The sequence below is a fragment of the Schistocerca serialis genome, chromosome 12 (assembly GCF_023864345.2).
Source record: "Schistocerca serialis cubense isolate TAMUIC-IGC-003099 chromosome 12, iqSchSeri2.2, whole genome shotgun sequence".
NCBI classification, from domain to species: domain Eukaryota; kingdom Metazoa; phylum Arthropoda; class Insecta; order Orthoptera; family Acrididae; genus Schistocerca; species Schistocerca serialis.
In genome coordinates, this window is record NC_064649.1 from 11,323,232 (window position 1) to 11,346,040 (window position 22,809).

At 45.9% G+C, this 22,809-nt stretch overlaps 1 protein-coding gene across 1 annotated transcript in view; it reads left to right on the plus strand.

Moving 5' to 3' along the window:
- The first annotated feature begins 415 nt into the window (after window positions 1–415).
- The window catches only part of LOC126428271 (juvenile hormone epoxide hydrolase 1-like), a 101,989-nt gene continuing 79,595 nt past the window's right edge, over window positions 416–22,809 (plus strand). The window contains exon 1 of the mRNA XM_050090186.1: window positions 416–484. The gene's annotated coding sequence lies outside the window, so the exon portion shown is untranslated. The remainder of the gene's footprint in view (window positions 485–22,809) is intronic.

Genomic DNA, 22,809 nt, shown 5'->3' on the forward strand with positions numbered 1-22,809 from the left:
AACATTCCAAGATTAAAATTTCTAAATCGTAGGCCGTTTGTCCTCTGCAGTTTAAGTGTTCCATTGTATCCATCCACGTCCGAGGCAAGTTCGTTTTTCGTAACAAATTTTTTAAATGACTGGGTTGTTAGCCCAGTGCCCAAGCCTCCTCCTTAATCCGGGCAGTGGCTGTTGCAAGGCAACTGACCCCCGGCGGAGTTACTACGAGGGCTGAGGGGGGATGAAATTACAATAAAGGAAGAAAATAAAGAGGGTTTAGGAAAACAATGTGGCAGTAGGAGTAGGAAGACGTGCCGCAGAGCGCACATTCCTAAGGCGAAGTGCCGCCGCACTTGAACTGTTGGATGGCTGTATCGCAACCGGCAGTGGTTTATCTCGGCTCCTCGTATCTCGCCGTGAGATAACGCCGTAAACGGGCTGCACTGCGCCGCCTTGTGCTCACTCGCGACTCGACTTCAACGCACTTCGCAACTCTCTCAGTCGGGTAAGAACTTTCCTCATTTCAGTTTGTCTAAAGGTCTTCCACTATAATAGGAGGAGCGGTTCTCAATTATTGGAGTACCGTAATTTGGCCCAATAAATAGGGAGATGCTGAACCTGCCGGTCTGCTTTGACTGGCGACGTCATCAAAATGCCGGACATAAGCATCGCATTGGAATCTACACTATGTGAGCAAAAGTATCCGGACACCCCCAAAAACATACTTTTTCATATTAGGTGCACTGTGCTGTCACCTACTGCCAGGTACTCCGTATCAGCGACCTCAGTAGTCATCAGACATCGTGAGACAGCAGAATGGGGCGCTCCGCGGAACTCACGGACTTTGAACGTGGTCAGGTGAATAGGTGTCACTTGTGTCATACGTCCGTATGCGAGATTTCCACACTCCTAAACATCCCTAGGTCCACTGTTCTCGATGTGATAGTGAAGTGGAAACGTGAAGGGACACGTACAGCACAAAAGCGTACAGGGCGACCTCGTCTGTTGACTAACAGAGAGCGCCGACAGTTGAAGAGCGGCGTAATGTGGAATAGGCAGACATCTATCCAGATCATCACAGAGGAGTTTTAAACTGCACCAGGATACACTGCAAGTACTATGACAGTTAGACGGGAGGTGAGAAAACTGGCATTTCATGCTCGAGCGTCTGCTCGTAAGTCACACATCACGTCGGTAACTGCCAAACGACGCCTCGCTTGGTGTAAGGAGCGTAAACATTGGACCATTGAACAGTGGAAAAACGTTGTGTGGAGTGACGAATCACGATACACAATGTGGCGATCCGATGGCAGCGTGTGGGTATGGTGAATGTTTAGTGATCTGCCAGCGTGTGTAGTGCCATCAGTAAAATTCGTAGGCGGTGGTTTTATGGTGTGGTCGTATTTTTCTTGGAGGGGGCTTGAACCCCTTGTTCTTCTGCGTGGCATTATCACAGCACAGGCCTACATTGATGTTGTAAGCATCTTCTTGCTTCCCACTGTTGAAGAGCAATTTAGTGATGGCCATTGCATCTTTGTAACACGATCGAGCACCTGTCCATAGTGCACGGCCTGTGTCGGAGTGGTTACACGACAATAACATCCCTGTAGTGGACTGGCCCGCACAGATTCCTAACCTGAATCCTATAGAACACCTTTGGGATGTTTTGGAACGCCGAACTCTTGCCAAGCCTCACCGATCGACACCGATACCTCTCCTCAGTGCAGCACTCCGTGAAGAATGGGCCACCATTCCCCAAGAAACCTTCCAGCACCTGAGTGAACGTATGCCTGCGAGAGTGGAAGCTGTCATCAAGGCTAAGGGTGGGCCAACACCATATTGAATACCAGCTTTACCGATGGAGGACGCCACGAACTTGTCTTTTCAGCCAGGTGTTCGGATACCTTTAATCACATAGTGTATGTCCTTGTAGACAGCCTCTTTCAGCATTCCCCACAGAAAAAAAACGTGTACAGGTGTCAAAATGCTGGCTGCGAAAACATCAATGTAGGTCTGTGCTGTGATAGTGCCACGCAAAACAACAAGGCCCCTCCATGAAAACGCCACCACACCATAAAACCACCGTCTCCGAATTTTACTGAAGGCACTACACACACTGGCATATGACGTTCACCGGGCATTCGCCATACCCACACCCTGACATCGGATCGCCGCATTGTGTACCGTGATTCGTCACTCCGCACAACGTTTTTCCACTGATCAATCGTCCAATATTTACGCTCCTTGCACCAAGTGAGGCGTCGTTTTGTATTTACCGGCGTGATGTGTGGCTTATGAGCAGCCACTCGACCACGAAATCCCAGTTTTCTCACCTTCAGCCTAACTGTCATAGTACTTGCAGTGGATCCTGGTGCAGTTTGAAACTCCTCTGTGATGATCTGGATAGACGTCTGCCTATTACACGTTACGATCCTCTTCAACTGTCGGCGCTCTCTGTTAGTCAACAGACGAGGTCGGCCTGTACGTTTTTGTGCTGTACGTGTCCCTTCACGATTCCACTTCACTATCACATCGGAAACAGTGAACCTAGGGATGTTTAGGAGTGCGGAAACCTCGCATACGGACGTATGACACAAGTGACACCTATTCACCTGACCACGTTCGAACTCCGTGAGTTCCGCGGAGTGCCTCAATCTGCTCTCTCACGATGTCTAATGACTACTGAGGTCGCTGATACAGAGTACCTGGCAGTAGGTGACAGCACAGTGCACCTAATATGAAAAACGTATGATTTTTGGGTGTCGGGACACTTTTGATCACATTGTGTACAACTACACCGGATATAATGGAACGACGTATGACTTCGGCCAGCTAGGCTCCTCCGCTGAAATGCTGGCACGCGTGCACCACTATGGGACTTAACATCTGAGGTCATCAGTCCCCTAGAACTTAGAAGTACTTAAACCTAGCTAACCTAAGGACAGCACACACATCCATGCTCGAGGCAGGATTCGAACCTGAGACCGTAGCGGTCGCGCGGTTCCAGACTGAAGCGCCTAGAACCGCTCGGCCACCAAGGGCCGGCTCGTGTGCAGCAGTTGTTCCGTACCAGACTGGAAGGGCGTATCGGCCTCTGCCGGTGGTCTCTATGAGCACAACCTGTGATGGACAGTTGCCTCGTTACTGGTGAGAACCCACGTAACTTTGCTGTTGTTCTTTTGTACTCCCAAAGGTATTGCGCAAGTATCATTGTGGAAACTTTCCAAAATACGATATCTCGTAAACGACTCGCACTAGAATCCTGCAACAAACGCCAGTGACATTCTAGTTTACCCTACTTTTAGTTTGTCTTGCCAATAGGCATTGTTCCATTTAAATAAGTGTACGTTTGTACAAAAAAAAAGTACGCTTTATAACTACTATTACAATCTGTTGACTGGCTGTCACTACCAGACCCTGACTACCACTCCATTCTGTGAAAACCGCACTTTGCATTTCCGCAGTAGTTGCAGCGTAACTATTACATTTACATCTACATCTACAACTTTTAAGTGCCTGGCAGAGAGTTCACCGAACCACCTTGACAATCCTCTATTATTCCAATCTCGTATAGTGCACTGAAAGAGTAAACACCTGTATCTTTCCGTGCGAGCTCTAATTTCCCTTATTTTATCGTGTGATGGTTTCTCCCTATATAGGACGGTGTCAACAAAATATTTTCGCATTCGGAGCGGAAACTTGGTGATTGGAATTTCGTGAGAAGTTTCCGTCGCAACGAAAAACGACTTTGCTTTAATGATGTCCACCCCAAATCCTGTATCATTTTAGTGACACTCTCTTCCATATTTCCCGATAATACAAAACGAGCTGCTCTTCTTTGAACTTTTTCGTGTACTCAGACCTATCTGGTAAGGAACCGCCGGCCGTGGTTGCCGAGCGGTTCTAGGCGCTTCAGTCCGGAACCGCGCGACTACTACGGTCGCAGGTTCGAATCCTGTGTCGGGCATGGATGTGTGTGATGTCCTTAGGTTAGTTAGGTTTAAGTAGTTCTAAGTTCTAGGTGACTGATGACCTCAGATGTTAAGTCTCGTAGTGCTCAGAGCCTTTTTTCTTTTTTTTTTTTTGGAATGGAACCCACACCGCGCAGCGGCGCTCTAAAAGACGACGGACAAGTGTATTGTAGGCAGTCTTCTTAGTAGATCTGTTACATTTTCTAAGTGTCCTGCCAATAAACCGCAGTCTTTGGTTAGCCTTCCCCACAACATTTTGTATGTGTTCCTTCCAATTTAAGCTGTTCGTAATCTTAATTCCTAGGTATTTAGTTGAATTTACGGCTTTTAGATTTGACTGATTTATCGTGTAACCGAAATTAAAAACCATCTTCAGGCCACGAGTGGCCTACCGGGACCATCCGACCGCCGTGTTTTCCTCAGTGGAGGATGCGGATAGGAGGGGCGTGGGGTAAGCAAACCGCTTTCCCGGCCGTCATGATGGTATTCTTGACCGTAGCCGCCACTATTCGGTCGAGTAGATCCTGAATAGGCATCACGAGGCTGAGTGCACCCCGAAAAATGGCAACAGCGCATGGCGGCTGGATGGTCACCCATCCAAGTGCCGGCCAAGTCCAACAGTGCTTAACTTCGGTGATCTCACGGGAACCGGTGTATCCAGTGCGGCAAGGCCGTTGCCAACGGAAATTAACGAGTTCCTTTTATCACTGATGTGGATGACCTCACACTTTTCGTTATTTAGGGTCAACTGTCAATTTTCGCTCCATTCGGATATCTTTTCTAAATCGTTTTGTAGTTTGTTTTGATCTTCTGATGACTTTACTAGTCGATAAACGACAGCATCATCTGCAAACAACCTAAGACGGCTGCTCAGATTGTCTAACAAATAGTTTATACAGACAAGGAACAGCAAAGGGCCTGTAACACTACCTTGGCGAACGCCTGAAATCACTTCTGCTCCACTCGATGACTTTCCGTCAATTACTACGAACTGTGACCTCTCTGACAGGAAATCACAAATCCAGTCACATAACTGAGACGATATTCCATAAGCACACAATTTCACTACAAGCCGTTACGTAGTCCACTGACAAAAGCCTTCCGGTAATCCAGAAATACGGAATCGATCTGAAATCCCTTGTCAATAGTACTCAACACTTCATGTGAATAAAGAGCTGGCTGTATTTCACAAGAACGATGTTTTCTAGATCCCTGTTGACTGTGTGTCAATAAACCGTTTTCTTCGAGATAATTCATAACTTTTGAACACAATATATGTTCCAAAATCCTGCTGCATATCACCGTTAATGATATGGGCCTGTAATTTAGTGGGTTACTCCTACTACCTTTCTCGAATATTGGTGTGACCTGCGCAACTTTCCAGTCTCTGGGTACGGAACTTCCGTCAAGCGAACGGATCTACATCTACATATATACTTCGCAAGCCACCTTACGGTGTGTAGCGGAGGGTACCTTGAGTACCTCTATCGGTTCTCCCTTCTATTCCAGTCTCATATTGTTCGTGGAAAGAAGGATTGTCGGTATGTCTCTGTGTGGGCTCTAATCTCTCTGAGTTTATCCTCATGGTCTCTTCGCGAGATATACGTAGGAGGGTGCAATATACTGCTTGACTCCTCGAAGAAGGTATGTCCTCGAATCTTTAACAAAATCCCGTACCGAGCTACTGAGTGTCTCTCCTGCAGAGTCTTCCACTGGAGTTTATCTATCATCTCCGTAACGCTTTCGCGATAACTAAATGATCCCGTATCGAAGCGCGCTGCTCTCTGTTGGATCTTCTCTCTCTCTTCTATCAACCCTATCTGGTACGGATCCCACACTGCTGAGCAGTATTCAAGCAGTGTGCGAACAAGCGTACTGTAACCTACTTCCTCTATTTTCGGATTGCATTTCCTTAGGATTCTTCCAATTAATCTCAGTCTGGCATCTGCTTTACCGACGGTCAATTTTACATGATCATTCCATTTTAAATCACTTCTAATGCGTACTCCCCGATAATTTATGGAATTAACTGCTTCCAGGTGCTGACCTGCTATATTGTAGCTAAATGGTAAGGGATCTTTCTTTCTATGTATTCGCAGCACATTACACTTGTCTACATTGAGATTCAATTGCCATTCCCTGCACCATGCGTCAATTCGCTGCAGATCCTCCTGCATTTCAGTACTATTTTACATCGTTACAACCTCTCGATATACCACAGCATCATCCGCAAAAACCCTCAGTGAACTTCCGATGTTATCCACAAGGTCATTTGTATATATTGTGAATAGCAACGGTCCTACGACACTCCCCTGCGGCACACCTGAAATCAATCTTACTTCGGAAGACTTATCTCCACTGAGAATGACATGCTGCATTCTGTTATCTAGGAACTCTTCAATCCAATCACACAATTGGTCTGATAGTCCATATGCTCTTACTTTGTTCATTAAACGATTGTGGGGAACTGTATCGAACGCCTTGCGGAAGTCAAGAAACACGGCATCTACCTGTGAACCCGTGTCTATGGCCCCCCCGAGTCTCGTGGACGAATAGCGCGAGCTGGGTTTCACACGATCGTCTTTTTCGAAACCCAAGCTGATTCCTACAGAGTATATTTCTAGTCTCCAGAAAAGTCATTATACTTGAACGTAATAGTTTTCCAAAATTCTACAACTAATCGACGTTAGAGATATAGGTCTATAGTTCTGCAGACCTGTTCGACGTCCCTTCTTGAAAACGGGGATGACCTGTGCCCTTTTCCAATCCTTTGGAACGCTACGCTCTTCTAGAGATCTACGGTACACCGCTGCAAGAAGGGGGGCAATTTCCTTCACGTACTCTGTAAAATCGTACTGGTATCCCATCAGGTCCAGTGGCCTTTCCTCTTTTGAGCGATTTTAATTGTTGTATGTAATTGTCAAGTATGGAGCTAATGCATCAGCATACTCTGAAAGGAACCTGATTGGTGTAAAGTCTGAGCTAGAAGACTTTGTTTTATTAAGTGATTTAAGTTGCTTCACTACTCCGAGGATATTTACTTCTACATTACTCAAGTTGGTAGCTGTTCTTGATTCGAATTCTGGAATATTTACTTCGTGAAACATCCTGGCAGATTAAAACTGTGTGCCGGACCGAGACTTGAACTCGGGACCATTGCCTTTCCCGGGCAAGTGCTCTAGCAACTGAGCTACCCAAGTACGACTCACGCCCCGTCCTCACAACTTTGCTTCGTGTTTTTTTGTGAAGGCGTTTCGGAAGGCTGTGTTTAGTAACTCTGCTTTGGCAGCACAGTCTTCGATAGTATCTCCATTGCTATCGCGCAGAGAAGGCACCGGTTGTTTTTTACCGATAACATACTTTACGTAAGACCAGAATTTCTTTGAGTCGGGCGGTGTGGCCGAGCGGTTCTAGGCGCTTCAGTCTAGAACCACGCGACCGCTACGGTCGCAGGTTCGAATCCTGCCTCGTGCATGGATGTGTGTGATGTCCTTAGGTTAGTTAGGTTTAAGTAGTTCTAAGTTCTAGGGGACTGATGACCTTAATGTTAAGTCCCATAGTCCTCAGAGCCATTTTTTGATTTTTTTTAGAATCTCTTTGGATTTTCTGCCAGGTTTCGAGACAAAGTTTGATTGTGGAAACTGTGATAAGCATCTCGCATTGAAGTCTCTGCTAAATTTCGAGCTTCTGTAAAAGATCGCCAATCTTGTGGATTTTGCGTCTGTATGAATTTGGCATGTTTGTTTCGTTGTTTCTGCAAGTGTTCTAACCCGTTTTTTGTGTACCAACGAGGATCAACTCCGACGTTTGTTAATTTATTTGGTACAAATCTCTCAATTGCTGCCGATACTATTTCTCTGAATTCAAGCCACATCTGGTCTACACTTATATTATTAATTTGGAGTGAGCGGAGATTGTCTCTCAGGAAGGCATCAAGTGAATTTTTACCTGCTTTTTTGAGTAGGTACATTTTTCGTTTAGTTTTGGAGGATTTGGGGATTACAATATTCACTTTCGCTACGACAACCCTGTGTTCACTAATCCCTGTATCCGTTTTGATGCTCGTTCTTAACTCAGGATTATTGATTGCTAACAGGTGAAATGTGAATGAGATTTTCACTCTGCAGCGGAGTGTGCGCTGATATGAAACTTCCTGGCAGATTAAAACTGTGTGCCCGACCGAGACTCGAACTCGGGACCTTTGCCTTTCGCGGGCAAGTGCTCTACCATCTGAGCTACCGAAGCGCACACTCCGCTGCAGAGTGAAAATCTCATTCTGGAAACATCCCCCAGGCTGTGGGTAAGCCATGTCTCCGCAATATCCTTTCTTTCAGGAGTGCTAGTTCTGCAAGGTTCGCAGGAGAGCTTCTGTAAAGTTTGGAAGGTAGGAGACGAGGTACTGGCAGAAGTAAAGCTGTGGGTACCGGGCGGGAGTCGTGCTTCGGTAGCTCAGATGGTAGAGCACTTGCCCGCGAAAGGCAAAGGTCCCGAGTTCGAGTCTCGGTCGGGCACACAGTTTTAATCTGCCAGGAAGTTTCAGGTGAAGTGTGTTTTCACAACCGTTTACGATTCGCATGGGCTCATGAACTAACTGTTCGAAATATTTTTCAGAGAATGCGTTTGCAATCCCTGAACCAGCAGGACAGAAAGGGTGAGGTTATATTTGTGGAAAGGGGCCAAAATAAGTTGCTGTCAGTTACACTCAACATAAATTTTTTTTTAGTTAAAACACAAAATAACATAAGAAAAAATTAAAAACTCTCAAGGTTTTAACTAAGGAGCTCCTTTGATTTGATTTAAATCGGCTGAAAGCCACATACTAAAATCCAGGGCCCAAGGCCTAAGAAAGGAATTGAGGTACCGGAGTTGTTCTGGAATTTCGCTTCTTTCAAAAATAATTTTTTTCTTCAATAAAAATAGGCTGAAGGCCTCACATTAAGCAAGAGCAGTGTTACGGGTTAAGGCCAAAACAAAGATTTTCAATGTTAATTCTAAACAAGCTGAAAACTCAGCCGATGGCCGCATATCAACAAACAATTTCACGGCTTAAAGGCCTAGGAAGAAGAGCTTCCTATTTCAAAATGCTGAAGGGCTTACCTTAAAATATTTCGTCTAAAAGGCCACATACTAGAGAATAACAATCTTATGACGTAAGGACAAAGCAAAGATTTTGAATTTCTAATTTAAGAGAGATGAAAACTCGGCTGAAGGCCACATACACCAAGCAGAAAACAATTATACGGCTTAAGGCCTAAAAGAACAGCCTTGCAGTTTCAATAAGCTAAAACTCGGCTAAAGGCCACACACGGTACTTGAAAATGAAAGGAAATGACTATGCAGAACACAAGGAGCAGCGCTCATAAGGTTCCAATGGTCGGCCTGGGAAGGAAACACTAACGCACGCTTAGGTGAGACAGGCAGCCCGACCGACAACCTCTTAATCGGAAGGCAACACAACCAAGGGACGGTTCACGACCGACCGACTGACCAACGGTCAGATCCAGCTGCACAGATAATGGAAAATATCGGCCGACGAAGAATAAACCGAGATAACAATAACTGTAACTGGGCCTCACCAAGATCAAGGCATCAAACATCACCCAAGACGAGTTTAAAAGAATCCCAAACTACAAGTCACAACTGGAGGCTGCAGATTCTATGCAACAAAACACACGACTTGTTATCACACGTGTCATGGGCTGAGAAAACAACAATCCACAAATAGCGAAGAACTCGTAACAGTCGAGTTTTAAGAACAGGAACCTAATTACTCAGCTTGCGGATCCTGCTTCGGAAGAAAGCGAAGCCGGCCGGGGTGGCAGAGTGGTTCTAGGCGCTTCAGTCTGGAACCGCGCGACCGCTACGGTCGCAGGTTCGAATCCTGCCTCGGGCGTGGATGTGTTTGATGTCCTTAGGTTAATTAGGTTTAAGTAGTTGTAAGTTCTCGGGGGACTGATGACCTTAGCTGTTAAGACCCATAGTGCTCAGAGCCATTTGAACCATTAGAAGAAAGCGAGGAGTCGCTCGCACAGCTATCGCCTCCAGATAGAAAAGGGTGTGCCCGCCACCAAAAGCCCCGGCCTGGCTTCGCGCTGTGGAGACTGCGTCGCTGCTCTGTTCCGACGAACCAACAACGTCCAACCACATCCCAACTCGGAAAATGGTGTTCGTCCTGAGGACCGGCCGAGCAAACGACCAACGGCAGCCCGCTTTCGCCGACAGCGGTCCCGGCGAATAGTAACACCATCCGGACCCGACTGTTGCTGGCTGCCAACTCTTCCCGACTGATACTGGTGTCAGAGCTCAGCAGACCACGTGTAGCCATGTGACGACCAGCCGACCGACCGACCAACGGCCTTCCGTCTGCGTCGACCACGGTCCCGGCGCGTACTCGCACTGTCTGCCTTCCGACTTACTCTGCCGACACACTGCTCCAAGTCTGACTGCACTCCTGGTCCGCCTCCAACTGAACTGACTTCCTTCGTCGTCGATGAGATGACCAAAAGAACAACCAACCAACGGTCGTCCGCCCTGGTACTGGCTGTGCGGACCTCACTGGGTCTCCATCCCCGTCTGCACTGCTATTGTGTCCCTATTGCCCTCCTGGTCCTCCCTCCTCCAACTGGGCTGACTTCCTTCAGTCTGACGACGTCCCGGAGACACTGGCTCGGACCCAACTATGCAGAGGTAACACAACCAGCATCTCTGCACAGGAAGGAACCGACCCAAATACACGTCGTCGATGAGGCGACCGACCAAACGACGAAAAAACGGCCGTCCCTGCTGCTGCTGCCTGTGCCGACCTCACTCGGGCTCCATCAATTGCACTGCTCCAAGTCTGACTGCACTCCTGGTGCGTCTCCAACTGAACTGACTTCCTTCAGTCTGACGACGTCCCGGAGACACTGGCTCAGACCCAACCATGCCGAGGGAACACAACCAACATCTCTGCACAGGAAGGAACCGACCCAAATACACGTCGTCGATGAGGCGATCGACCGAACCAAAAACCAACGGTCGTCCCTGCTGGTACTGGCTGTGTGGACCTCACTGGGGCTCCGCCCCCACTGCAATGCTGCTGCGTCCCGATCGTCGTCCTAGTCCGTCTCCAACTAACTTCCAATGACTACCCGGAAATAATATCTGTCACTCCAGAGATGCTACGACAGTGCAATTATCGATACGCGCTGCTGCTGCCACTCACGGGCAAGTAAAGCAGGAAGTTAGTGACGCCAGTAAATGGAATAACAAAACGAGGTGGCAGTACCGTAATAGAAGATGACAATAAATGGCATGAACACGAGACGTGCACGGCTCAGCTTTAAGCTCAATTTCGGATGTTGTTTAATGCATACCACCAAAATTAAACATATCGAGGGTAAATTAAGGTCACCACCAACAATAATCATATGTGCCGGCTGCGTGTTTGAAATCGAGTTTTCTTTGAACCTTTCAGCAGCTGTATCATCTGAATTGGGAGGCTGGTAAAAGGATCCAATTATTATTTTATTCCGGTTGCCAAGAGCGACCTCTACCCATACTAACTCACAGGAACTGTCTACTTCAATTTCGCGACAAGATAAACTACTTCTAACAGCAAACAAAAACGCCATTGCCAACGGTGTTTAGCCTATCCTTTCTGAACACCGTTAGGTTCTTCGCAAAAATTTCGGCTGAGCTTACATCCGGCTTTAGTCAGCTTTCAGTGTCTACAACGATTTGAACATCATTGCTTTCTATTAGCGCTTGGAGCTCTGGTACTTTCCCAACACAGCTACGACAATTTACAACTGTTATACCAATGGTTCCTGTACCTACGTTCTTCCTGTGTTCAGCCTGCACCCTTTGTGACTGAAGCCCTTCTTGTGTTTTCCCGAGACCCTCTAACCTAAAAAACCGCCCAGTCCACGACACACAGCCCCTGCTACCCGTGTAGCCGCCTCCTGCGTATAGTGGACACCTGACCTATTCAGCGGAACCCGAAACCCAACCACACTTTGGCGCAAGTCGAGGAATCTGCAGCCTACACGGTCGCAGAACGGTCTGAGCCTCTGATTCAGACCCTTCACTCGGCTCTGTACCAGAGGTCCGCAATCGCTCCTGTCGACTATGCTGCAAATGGTGAGCTCTGCTTTCGTCTCGTAAGCAAGACTGGCAGCCTTTATCACTTCTGTTAGCCGCTCGATACCAGATAGAATCCCTTCTGATCCAAAGTGACACACATCATTGGTACGGACATGATCAACGACCTGCAGTTGGCCGCACCCTGTGCTTTTCATGACATCCAGGAGGACCCTTTTCACATCTGGAATGACTCTACCTAATTTGCACACGGAGTGCACATTGGTTTTCTTTCCCTTCTTGTCAGCCATGTTCCTAAGGGGCCCCATAGTGTGCCTAACGTTGGAGCTGCCAACTACCAATAATCTCACCCTCTGTGATTTCCCGAATCTTGCAGGCTGAGTGGTTTCCTCTGAAACAGGACAGGCGACAGCATCCGGCTCAGTGATAGTGTCAGCCACAGGCAGTACCTGGAACCTGTTTGTCAGACAAACCGGGGAGGTATTACGTGCGGCCGCCTGGGAAGTCTTTCGCCGCCTGCTACGCCCCGGGGCGACCTCCCACCCTACCACAGGTGAGGGGTCAGCCTCGGTGCGAGCAGACACTGGGTTGGCCACCAGTGAGGACCGATCGGAGGACTCAGTTGGATCCCCACAGCCGGCCCATCCACTGCAGTCTCAAGCTGTGTAACCGAAGCCATCACAGGCTGAAGCTGACAGTCAAGTGCCTCCAATTCGGCTCGCATCCGCACACAATTGCAGTCCCTGTCCATACTAAAGACCGTGGAAAACTAAACTGTGTAGATAAACGGACTATCGGCACATGCTGCGCAACTCTAGTGTAGACTTACAAAAACGCAGGAACTATGTCTAATAGATTAGTACGCAGAGCCGAAGCGCTCAGGTGAAAGTAAATAATTCGCCCCTGATTAGGAACTTGTAATATGTCACAAAATCGGTTTACTTTCGGACGCAAACAAAAGTGCGAGAACTTAAATTAACACAGAGAAACTCAGGAAACTAAACCATTAAAGCACACAGATGATGAGATAAAATCCGCTCCTGTTTAGGAACTCTTAAGCCGCAATATCGGTTACTCCCAAGCTGCTGCTTGTGTCTCGGCCGGCTGCTGCTGCCTGAGTGACAAACGCCAACCAATTAGGTGATAAACCCTGTGTAGTTCATTACCTTTGTATGCTGCTACCAGTAATGAAATCGTCAAAATTTTAACAAAAGCTGTGTCTAAACATTTTGAGGTGAGACTGATGGCAATATAATGTTAAGCCACCTTGCGGTATTTTCAACATCTGATGAACTCCTGATGCGCCATCAGGTCCTGCATCACTGTCATCTAAAACTGGATCACTGTTGTCATTAAAATACTCGCACAACATCCGCGTCTTCACTGATTACAAGGTTTCGACGTCAATGCCACGTTGACACTGTGGCATGGCACTGTTTTCATCCAAAGACAAGAATGTATAAATACGTTAAAACGAAACTACATATGTAGCCGTCAGGTGCTTTCTATCAGGTTATTATTAGTCACAATTTTGTTAATTAATAAGAAATGTTAAAATAAACATAATTAGCCTACTCTATAAATAACCAAAATATGAGAAACCAGCTAAAACCCTTAACGAACGGCCAAACAATTTCTTCCTGTTGCCTAACTTGAATTTTTGGCTTGCTGGGAAGAAACTGTCATTAAATGAGGAAGTGATAGTTGGAGTCAACGAGTACTTAGCAGAGTTTTACACAACATATTTTTCTTATGAGCGAATCGCTGGGCCAAGTGTGTATCCTCAAAAGAGACTATGTCGAGAAGTAAGGTGCGTTGTTTACGAAAGAAACATTTTCTTGACTTTTTCCAGGCGTATCAAACCACCATTATATTAACAGTTCCTGAGGTTAGCCGCAGGGATACCTCAAGGTTAAGGAGCGTCTCTTAGGAACAACTACATAGCGCTGGTTTACCTGCCGGTTCATATACGGTAGATGTTGTTATGGTCTTCAGTCCGAAGACTGGTCTGCTGCATTTCACCATCCTAAACATCTCTGCGCAAGCCCCTTCATCTTTGCTTAATTACTGCACCTACTTGCTATACTCGAATTTTGGCCTTCCCCTCAAATTTTTAACTGCTACCCTTCACTCCATTACAAAACTGACGATTTCTCGATGCTCCATGATGTGTCCTGTCAACGGATGTCTTATTTTAGTCTGGTTGTGCTGTAAATGTCTTTCTTTCTGAGTTCGATTTAGAAGTTCTCCATTAGCTACCTCACCTTCCGCCTAATCTTCAGCATTCCCCCATAGTAACACGTTTCAAAAGCTTCTATTCTCTTCTTGTCTGAAATGTTTATCGTCCACATTTCACTTCCCCAATTTCTCTTTTCTAGTAATGCTTTCCCTCATATTGCCCGTCTGCCCAAGTAGCAAAACTCATGTAGTACTTTTAGGATCTCATATCCTAATCTAATTCCTTTAGCATCAGCTGATTTAATTCGACTTGCCTTCACAAAAGAAGACGAAGTAAATATTCCAGAATTCGAATCGAGAACAGCTGCCAACATGAGTAACGTAGAAGTAAATATCCTCGGAGAAGTGAAGCAACTTAAATCACTTAATAAAAGCAAGTCTTCTGTTCCAGACTGTATACCAATTAGGTTCCTTTCAGAGTATGCTGATGCATTAGCTCCATACTTGACAATCATATATAACCGTTCGCTAGACGAAAGATCCGTATCCAAGTACTGGAAAATTGCACAGATCACACCAATATTCAAGAAAGGTAGTAGGAGTAATCCACTAAATTACAGGCCCATATCGTTGACGTCGATATGTAGCAGGATTTTAGAACATGTATTGTGATCGAACATAATGAATTGCCTCAAAGAAAACGGTCTATTGACACACAGTCAACATGGGTTTGGAAAACATCGTTCTTGTGAAACACAACTAGCCCTTTATTCACATGAAGCGCCGAGTGCTGTTGACAAGGGATTTCAGATTGATTCCGTATTTCTGGATTTCCGGAAAGCTTTTGACACTGTAGCACGTAAGCAGCCCGTAGTGGAATTGCGTGTTTATGGAATATCGTCTCAGTTATGTGACTGGATCTGTGATTTCCTGTCAGAGAGGTCACAGTTCGTAGTAATTGACGGAAAGTCATCGAGTGGAGCAGAAGTGATTTCAGGCGTTCGCCAAGGTAGTGTTACAGGCCTTTTGCTGTTCCTTGTCTGTATAAACGATTTGGGAGACAATCTGAGCAGCCGTCTTCGGTTGTTTGCAGATGGCGCTGTCCTTTATCGACTAATTAAGTCTTCAGAAGATCAAAACAAACTGCAAAACTATTTGGAAGTAATATCGGAATGGTGCGAAAAGTGGCAGTTGACCTTAAATAACGAAAGGTGTGAGGTCATCCACATGAGTGCTAAAAGGAACTCAAACTTCGGTTACACAATAAATCAGTCTAATCCAAAAGCCGTAAATTCAACTAAATACCTAGGTATTACAATTGCGAACTACTTAAATTGGAAGGAACACACAGAAAATGTTCTGGGGAGGGCAAACCAAAGACTGCGTTTTATTGGCAGCACACTTAGAAAATGTAATAGACCTACTAAGGAGACTGCCTGCACTACGCTTGTCCGTCTTCTTTTGGAGTGCTGCTGCGCACGTTTTGTATTATCGAGAAATATGGGAGCCAGTGTCACAGAAATGATACAGGATTTGACAATCATTAAAAGAAAGGCGTTTTCCGTTGCGACGGAATCTTCTCACGAAATTTCAATCACCAACTTTCTCCTCCGAATGCGAAAATATTTTGCTGACACCGACTTACATAGGCCTCGTGATGACTGGATTTTATGTGATGTCCTTAGGTTAGTTAGGTTTAAGTAGTTCTAAGTTCTAGGGGACTGATGACCATAGATGTTAAATCCCATAGTGCTCAAAGCCATTTGAACCATTTCGACTTACATAGGGAGGTACGATCACCATGAAAAAAATAAGGGAAATCAGAGCTCGTAAGGAAAGATATAGGTGCTCATTCTTTCCGCGCGCTATACGAGAATGTAATAACAGAGAATTGTGAGGGTGGTTCGATGAACCCTCTGCCAGGCACTTAAACGTGATTTGCAGAGTATCCATGTTGGTGTAGATGTAGACTACATCTACTTACCTTTGTTTTACTTTTGTTGATGTTCGTCTTATAATCTCTTTTCAAGTCAATATCCTTTCCCTGCAATTGTTTTTCCATCTCCTTTGCCGTCTCTACAGTGTCATCGGCAAACCTCCAATTTCTTATTTCTGAACTTAAATTCCTTTTCCAAATGTCTCATTGACGCAGTATACATACACCGCTCAGAAAAATTAGCGGAACTTAATTTTTGGCGTCTGCCATACTCCACTGCGCAGTAACTGAGGACTGTATATGTTACCAAACTATACCTTTACCTCTCAAGCACTGAACAAATCGTCATTACATCTTTGATCGCTTACATAAAAAGGACTGAAATGTCCAACAGGTGTCGAAAACAGTGTGGAAACAATCATTCACCGTCACCCACGGGGATTTTCACTGGACTTTGAGAGCTTCAGTAACATTCATGCCCTCCATGAGCGTTTATCACCGCCTAAAACCTATGTAGCTCCATAGGCGTATAGGTCTACAGAGATCACCCTGTGGTATTCAGTGCCGCTCTTTAATGACAGCCCACGAGAGTTCTTGGACACTCTGTGGTGGTACAGGACGATCACGAACACGACTATCAAGCATGTCCCACATGTGGATGATGGGGTCTAGTTTTCTCCAAGAAATTCGCTAGGCCACGATATAATATGTCTTAATATTTTAATCCGTCTTATTTTCTAGGTGGTCTCCAATAAACTGGCACACGTATGTTCCACATTCACGTAATATGTTTGCGAGGCGACGGAGCGGAATCAAATCGGAGGCTTGCTGGCAGTCGGGAAGCCGAGTAGTGCTCGGATGAAGGGCGAAAGTTGTGATTGCTACAGCTGCTCGAGAGATATACTTTAACACGGTGACTCTCGAAACCTTCCTTATCGGAACGGCTTTCCCATGATCTAGAATGAACTCTGATTCTCTGATGTGTGTCAAAGAGCATGAGTTGCATAGCGTTATCTTATCTAGACCCAGCGATGGCTTAACACTATCTGGGTTATTCGCCACTGCTGTAAATAAAGTTGGAGATGACTTGCACAATTGGTTGGACTGCTTACTCAAATCCTTACCTCACCCTGTCAGTGCTAAGCGCCAACACGTAACCTGCGTGTCTCGTGGAAGTTACAACCTAGCGTGCTGGCTGAGAGGCGGTTTGCTGAGGCACCAAACTCGCAAACTACAGGGCGACGGTTCAAATACTCGTCCGCCTGGCGAGATTTAGGTTCCACAGTGATCTCCCGAAAGCGCTTAAATCTTTCGTGACTGAATGAATTAAAATTTTGCGTGTATCTGTAAAAACTTGTTTCCTTCTTTTGGAACGGGTACGAAGTCAGGCCATGTTTCTAAATTTCGATTGTTGTTTATAGTTTCATAATTATTTTAAGTCGGACGTGTATGTCTCGCTGGACTCGTCGAGGAATAAACGGTCCCCTTAAATGTATTCTTCCTCATCAGGACATACACTGACAGAAAAAATCGCAGCACCGAAAAATAATGTAGAGTAACGACATTTCGGTAATACATTTGCCTAGATAACATATTTAGACAACGGCCTTGCCGCAGTGGATACGCCTGTTCCCGCGAGATCACCGAAGTTCAGCGCTGTCGGGCGTGGTCGGCACTTGGATGGGTGACCATCCAGGCCGCCATGCGCTGTTGCCATTTTTCGCGGTGCACTCAGCATCGTGATGCCAATTGAGGAGCTACTCGGCCGAATAGTAGCGGCTTCGGTCAAGAATACCATCATTACGACCGGGACAGCGGTGTGCTGACCCCACGCCCCTCCTGTTCGGATCCTCCACTGAGAATGACACGGCGGTCGGATGGTCCCGGTAGGCCACTCGTGCTTTAGATAACGTATTTAAGGGATTAACATTGCGAGATCGCAGGCTAATGTAAGCGCTATGTAAGCCATTGCAAATGTGAAACGCTGGTATATTAATAACCGGCGCAGCTGCCAGAATGTTGAAAGCAAGCATGCGGACGTGTGTGTGCATTATGTTGTACAGGTGCTGGATATCAGTTTGTGGGATGGACTTGCATGCCAGTTGCACTCGGTCGGTCAATACAGAGCCGGTTATGCTGTCTGTGGATGACGCAAGAGTTGTCGTCTGATGCTGTCGCATGTGTGCTCTATTAGAGACAGATCTAGTGATAGGGAAGACCAAGGTAACATGCCAACACTCTGTGCAGCAAGTTGGGTTACAACTGCGGTGTATGGCTGAGTGTTATCCTGTTGGAAAACAGTCACTGAATGCTGTTTATGAATGGCAACACAACAGGCAGAATCAACAGACTGACGTACAGTTTGGCAGTCAGGGTGCGTGGCATAACCAAGAGAGTGCTCCTGCTGACGTACGAAACCGCACCCCAGACCATCACTCCAGGTGTAGGTCCAGCGTGTCCAGCATGCAGACAGGTTGGTTGCAGGCCCAAAGCTGACCTCCTCCTAACCAACGAAGGGCCGTCGCCTGCACCGAGGGCAGAACCAACTTCCATCAGAAAATGCAAAAGACCTCCAACCTGCCCTCGAGTGAGCTCTTGCTTGACACCACTGAAGTGGCAAACGGCAGTGGTTTGGGGTCCGTGGAATGCACGCTACAGGGCGTCTCGCTCGGAGCTGTCGTTGAAGGAACCGGTTTCTAACAGTTCGTTTGCCACTGTAGTGGCAACTGTTACTCAGATTGCCGCTGGAGATGCGGTACGATGTACCAGAGCCATACGGCGAACACGAGGTCTTCCCTCTCGGTAGTCCTAAGTGCCCATCCAGAGCCCGGTCTTCTTGTGACCACCGCTGCCAGCAGTCATATATAGTGGCTACATTCCTGTCAACCCTTTGTGCAGTATCGCAAAAGGAACATCCAGCTTCTCACAGACCTACTAACAGACCACGCTTCAACTCAGTGAGGTGCCGATAATAGCGTCTTTGCCACTTAACGAAATCTTGATTGACATCAATTCACAGCGTCCAATCTCAAAGGCAGCCATAGCTCAGCACCGTTACAGTGTGCACTTGAAGCCAACTTAATTTCCATCCTCTTAGTGGCTCTACTGATGCCGCTCTTACACTAGTGGCGCCAAATCAGAATAGACGTCATCTTTCAGATCTAGAAACACGCCTACCAACTTCCGTTTATGTGGCACAACTGCCTGGTGATGCGATTTCTTTTCCGTCAATGTATACTCTAGCATTCTGCGTGGTGCCTGTCTGTTGTAAGTCGTGTCTCCCTACCACTTTCGCGCAACGACGCTCTGAGCGTGTTTTTTTAGGGAATTGACTAGTTTGAACCTGGGACCTGTTGCTGGTAAGGAGACGCCAGGCCACACACGACATGTAGAGTTCAGAAGAGTTTAGTGAGACTAGCGATGATATAACCAAATACTTAATGATTTCAGCGTCAGCTCCACTGCACTCCCTGTAAAAGAATCTTAACACTAACTAAATTTACTGGAAGGGGTTCAAGGCTTTCCCATTTTTTGTTAGCTGGTAAAATAACGTCGAAAAAGCAGTTAACTTTACCATTGGAAATTTTATTCTACTCACAAAACGTTGTTTATAAATTGCACTATTGATAAAAGGAAATATTTTAATACAGGATGATAAAAACCAACTGCGTTCAACAAAATGTCAACGAATATTCCCTGAATGGGTTTCTAAGTTTTTCAAGTTCTATAATGGATCGAAGGATGACCTATGCCATATCACATCTATAATTAGGTTTAAATTAAGTTTCACAAAGGGGAAAACTATCAAAATGGTCTACAGTGACCCTCAATTATGTTTAATTACTTATTTAACTTGTCGTAAATTACAGTGGCTGATGTGGCTTCTCAATAATTATATAACAGAAAAATCATCGCGTTTCAGATTTTAACTTACGTAGCAAATGTGAATACCATGAGTTCTAATTAACGATCGACACTAGTATTACGCAAAAAGGGGATGTAACAGGTGAGACTTCTGCAGTTCTGAGTGAAGCTTTATGCGCTGTTATGCGGCATCGCGTGCGTTCATTACCTTGTCGCTGTTCGTAAGGGGGGCGGCGGGCAGCACAGCTCCGCTCACCTCGCCGTCTCGGAAGTAACTCTTCTTCTAAGTTCTCTTTACTACAATTTACCGAAGTTCGTTTAAAAAAAACTATCTGGCTGTGTTTTCATCTGACCAATCAGGGACTCAATGTTAACCTTAAGGTCCGCCTACAAAAATTCTGTCTATCCAATGCGAAACGTTATACTTTTCTGGTGGGGCAATGTTTTTAATGTTTGCAACGTAACAGAGACGCGTATAGTCTCACGCTAAAACTTGCAGCTGGTGTGGCCGTTTTAGTGTTATCGTAGGATCTATACTGTTCTTCTGGAGGGCTCTATCTTTTAACATGGGCTGGGGGTGGTCCTGACGTAACAGACGCGAAAAAGTCTCACGCTAAAACTTGCGGTTGGGGTGTGGTCCTAGCGGTTAGCTGGCGACGTGGGTGTCCGTCCCTTATCGTAGGGCCTTCTCGCTTAACACGGTTCTGCTCTCAGCTTCTGTTCTCGTTTCTCCCCTCGGAACTGCGTCTGTCTCACGGTGGGAAGGTATGACATGCATTTAGGCATTCTTGTGTTAGTCTGTGGTATTCCATTTGCTCACTCGTTACTCGTATTACTTTGGTTAATTTAATGTCGCTATTTATTCGGAGTTATGTGACATACTGCCGGATTTGCTATCATATCAGGGTTTTCATGGAAGGTGTTGGATTTGCCTGACACCTTACAATACATTCCACTTAAAATGTTTTACTATAGAATAGAATCTGTAAAAAGAAGAAAGTAAGTACCATTATCATGTCAGACAAACTTATTTGTTCACTCCGTAACATTTTTAGGAAGTTTTTCGAAACATGGCTGAATACATAGTGAGACGCTCTGCTAAATCCGCAGGACAGGACAGGTATTTGGAATTGTGGAAAGGGGCCAAAATGAGCTGCTCTCAGTTACACTCTAACACATATAACTTTATCTGACCAAACATTACAGTGCAAATTCTTGAACTTAGTAATCGGCTGAATACGCCACACTATGTTATGCCTTAAGGGCACAACCACTTAAATTTAGAAACGCCTCGTGATGACTGGGTGTTGTGTGATGTCCTTGGGTTAGTTAGGTTTAACTAGTTCTAAGTTCTAGGGGACTGATGACCATCGATGTTAAGTCCCATAGTGCTCAGAGCCATTTGAACCATTTAGAAACGGCTAAAAGTCATTAAGTTAAGATTCAGACCCAAAACAGAATATTTAGCAGGCAAAAGGCCTTGCGTAAGTAAGTTCTATAACTTGGCTGAAGGCCCAACAAATCTAACACTTGAAAAGCAAACAAGTTTAATTTAAAGACGGCTGAAGGCCCATGATTTAAGACTCAAGGTAAAATTAAATTAAAAAAAACACAGCAAAAAGCCTTATTTTTCAATTCGACTGAAGGCCCCAAACAGTCTGATGCTTGAAAGACAAATACTTTAATTTAAAAACTGATGAAGACCCCATGACTTAAAACTCAAAGTGAAATAAATTTAAACAACAAAGCCTTATCTTAAATTAGGCTGAAGGCCCCAAAACAACTAACACTTGACAAGCAAGATACTTTAATTTCAAAACGGCTCAAGGCCCATGACTTAAAACGCAACTAAAATAACCTTTAAAGGCAGAAGGCGCAAGGCTTTATCTTTAAACAATACTTTAATCAGGCTGAAGGTCTAAACAATCTAAGACTTGACAAGTAAAGAAATTTAATTTTGAAGTGGGTGAAGGCCCATGACTTAAAACACAACTAAAAACAATTCAACTTTCATTCAAACCGTCGGCTATGAGCCACACAAATACACAAAACAGAAAATAAGAAAAGGCAGTGCAGCTAACGGCGCTCAGGAGTTTCGGGGTCGCCGAGCACTTGAAACACTAACGTTCACTTAGGTGAGGCAGGCAGTCAGCTCAACCGTCCTCAATCCGACGGCAACCCAACCGACAGACCAATGCTCAAGGTGATTTCCGCTCCACACTTGCACCAAGGTTCCGCTCCGCACTTGCACCAAAATTCCAACGATGCTGACAGCAGAGACTGTGGAACCAAACAAGAACGGATCCCAGATAACCCATAAGGGGTGGGCGACCCAAAAACCCACGTCGTTTAATCAAACGACCGACTAAGTGAGAAGCAGTACGCCGACAACACTTAAATAAACTTCTCCGTGAAAATCACATAAACTACACACAGCCCCACGAATCTGCACGAGGACTAGAAGATGCTGACGGCAGTGACTGTGCAGAGCCGAGGACGAACCACGAGTTGAGACACACACGTCTCCAACCCATGAACGATCGGCGAGCAATCACGTCGTCCAGTAAGACGAGCAACCGGCGATCAACCAAGACCGTCCCTGTTGAAACCATGTGTGCCGGCAACGGTCGGGCGAGTCATGGCTATCCGAACCTCTCTGCCGCTCCAACCCGACCCAACTTCTGCCGCGTCCCAACTGTCCGACTGCAAGGTCCGAACTGCACTGCTGGCGCGTTCCAACTCACTGCCAGATACGAACTCTCCACTCAACACGGGACAACCCGGGAAGTAATAGCAGTC